Source organism: Pseudophryne corroboree, chromosome 4, assembly GCF_028390025.1.
Source record: "Pseudophryne corroboree isolate aPseCor3 chromosome 4, aPseCor3.hap2, whole genome shotgun sequence".
Classification (NCBI taxonomy): Eukaryota; Metazoa; Chordata; class Amphibia; order Anura; family Myobatrachidae; genus Pseudophryne; species Pseudophryne corroboree.
Window position 1 is genome coordinate 80,291,465 of NC_086447.1, and position 3,043 is coordinate 80,294,507.

Sequence of the window (3,043 nt, forward strand, 5' to 3'; positions counted from 1 at the left end):
ATGCTGAAGGAGCGTCACAATCCCCTAGCTACAATACACAGGGGCGATAGGGATAATCGAGTGGCTGGAGGGGGGGTCCCCTTGATTTAAGGGGTCCCCACTCCTCCAGGGTACCCCGGTCAGGTGTGACTAGTTGGGTATTTAATTCCATGGCCGCAGGGACCGGTATAAAAGTGTCCCCCGGCTGTGCATTATCTGTCCAGCTAGTGGAGCCCGGTGCTGGTTAAAAAAATAGGTGGAACCCCTATGCTTTTTGTCCCCCAAGCTGCAGGAGAGTTTCTACTGTAAAGGTTCTATGCACCGTACGGTACACATACAATTCTATAGCAGGGCAGACTCAATTGAAATGGTTACCGCCTGTGACTCCTACTGTACTGTAGCTCCTAGGAGGCACTCAGCTACAGTATGGAGCAAATAACAGCACAGATTTTGCAAGCTACGGGGCAATGCTGAAGGAGTGTCACAATCCCCTAGCTACAATACACAGGGGCGATAGAGATAATCAAGTGGCTGGAGGGGGGGTCCCCTTGATTTAAGGGGTCCCCACTCCTCCAGGGTACCCAGACCAGGGGTGACTAGTTGGGTATTTAATGCCACGGCCGCAGGGACCGGTATAAAAGTGTCCCCTGGCTGTGCATTATCTGTCCAGCTAGTGGAGCCCAGTGCTGGTTCCAAAAATACGGGGAACCCCTACGCTTTTTTGTCCCCCTTAGTTTTTGCACCAGGACCAGGCGCAGTGCCCGGTGCTGGTTCTAAAAAGATGGGGGATCCCGTGTCCATTTTTTCGTATTGCTGACGGAATTCGACCGCAATTGCATATACTGTACCCCTTAATGTCACTGCTTACAGTATACAGTATTTAGACATGCGCTTGTGTACAGTATCTGTCATGAGGTGCTTTTTTCACTGACACTATAACTTTTTTCTATTGTAATATACTGTACAGAGGCGGCAAACTAGCCAAACGGGAATAATCAGCTTCTGCTGAATAAAATGAGATGCTACAGTACATGCCTATATTCTGTGAGGGACTGCGGCTCTATGAAATTAAATCAGAAAATGTAAATATGAAATGCATTACTAATGTGTGGCATTACTGTACTGTATGTGTATAAGGTGAACTACAATATTTTCTGGTGTAACATAAGGAAAGGGCACTACTGCATGGTCTAATGCAGTGGTTCTCAAACTCGGTCCTCGGGACCCCACACAGTGCATGTTTTGCAGGTAAACCAGCAAGTGCACAGGTGTATTAATTACTAACTGACACATTTTAGAAGGTCCATACAGTAGGTGGAGCTAATTTTTTCACTTGTGATTCTGTGAGAAAAAAACCTGCACTGTGTGGGGTCCTGAGGACTGAGTTTGAGAACCTGTGGTCTAATGTAAATAAAGATGAATGTGGTGGGGTGTAATGTGAATAAGGGGCAATACTGTTAGGAGTAATGTGGTACTGTCACAACTGAGGGCCTGAGCTGACGGAAGGCAGCCTCAGTTGTAGGGGCTGAGATGTACCGGAACCTGGGAGGTTGTATCAGACCCCTGGACATGTAAGTAACATGAAGAGAAACCGCCCGAAGGTGTGACCACGACAACTTGAGTAAAAGTCAATGATATTTATTTATGACAAACTCCATGCATCACAGTAGCAGTAAAAAGAAACATAAAAATCAGCAGAGAAATAATAATACAGTTCCTGGGTACTACAGGGTGGCAGGGGCCACAGAGCTCTGGTGGTATGAGACAGTTCTTATTATCTGCAAGTTGAAAAGTCCTTACCAGGCTCAACTGTAGCAATGAGGAAAGCCCAGGGTCGTACCAGCTGGTGTTCCAGGGAAAGTTGGACTGCTGTAGATAAAATGCTGCTGTGGGTACTGGTTAGAACCAGACAGGTGTTGGCACGGAGTGGATACTGGCTGGAACCAGTTAAATAATAAATAAAGCTTGAGAGCGATGCAATATAGATGAAATGTAGAATTTGAGAGCGGAGAAATAATAATACCGGTGGAGAGTGGTAAACTGCAGAAAGGACACCGGCCCTTTAAGAGAAGCTGTACACTGCTGGAAGCTGAGCTGGAAGCAGGTGATGTTGTAGCTGGAAACAGGTGAGTCCAGAATGGATCGGAGAGTCAGGCTACACTGCAGATGGAATGCTGGTGCGGGTCTCTATAGCAGAAGTCTGGAGACAGGAGCTGGAACCTGGAAGACATTCACAGGAGAGAGACAAACTGGAACTAGGTTTGACAACCAAAGCACTGACGCCTTCCTTGCTCAGGCACAGCTTACTTATACCTGCAGCAAGGAAGGGGTTGGCTAGGCAATTATGCAAATTAATAATACAGACAGCAGATTGGTGAATATGATCAGATGACAGAATCCAAGATGGCTGCGCCCATGCAGACACTTGGAGGGAAGTTTGGTTTGTAATCCATGTGGTCTGGAAAACAGTAATGGCGGCGCCGGCCACCGGAGACAGGAGACGCCAGGCTGACAGGTGCACATACAACCACGCGGACACAGCGGAGGCCGCGGCTGACGTAATCGCCACTCTGAATGCAGAAGCTCAGGAACGGCGGTAGAGGCCGCGGGAGACGCCATGCCAGATGTATAAGGCATTACTGTGACAGCGTCCAGAGAGACAGGAGAGGATGCGGGAATATGCACATCAGGATAACAGATGGGATCCGGTCCTGGAGCGCTGAGCCAGCCTTAGGAGGCATCTGATGGGTAAGAAATGGCGTCCAGATACCCGGATCGTGACAGCACCCCCCCCCCCCCCTTTAGGAGTGGCCCCAGGACACTTCTTTGGCTTTTGAGGAGACTTGGAATGGAATCTACGGAACAAGGCAGGAGCATGGACATCAGAAGCATTGGTCCATGAACGTTCCTCAGGGCCATAACCCTTCCAGTCAATAAGATACTGAAGTTGACCGTAACGGTGACGTGAGTCCAGGATCTTGGCCACTTCATACTCAACGCCTCGTTGAGTTTGGACTTTCGGAGTTGGAGGAAGTGAGGAATGAAACCGATTCAAGATTAACGG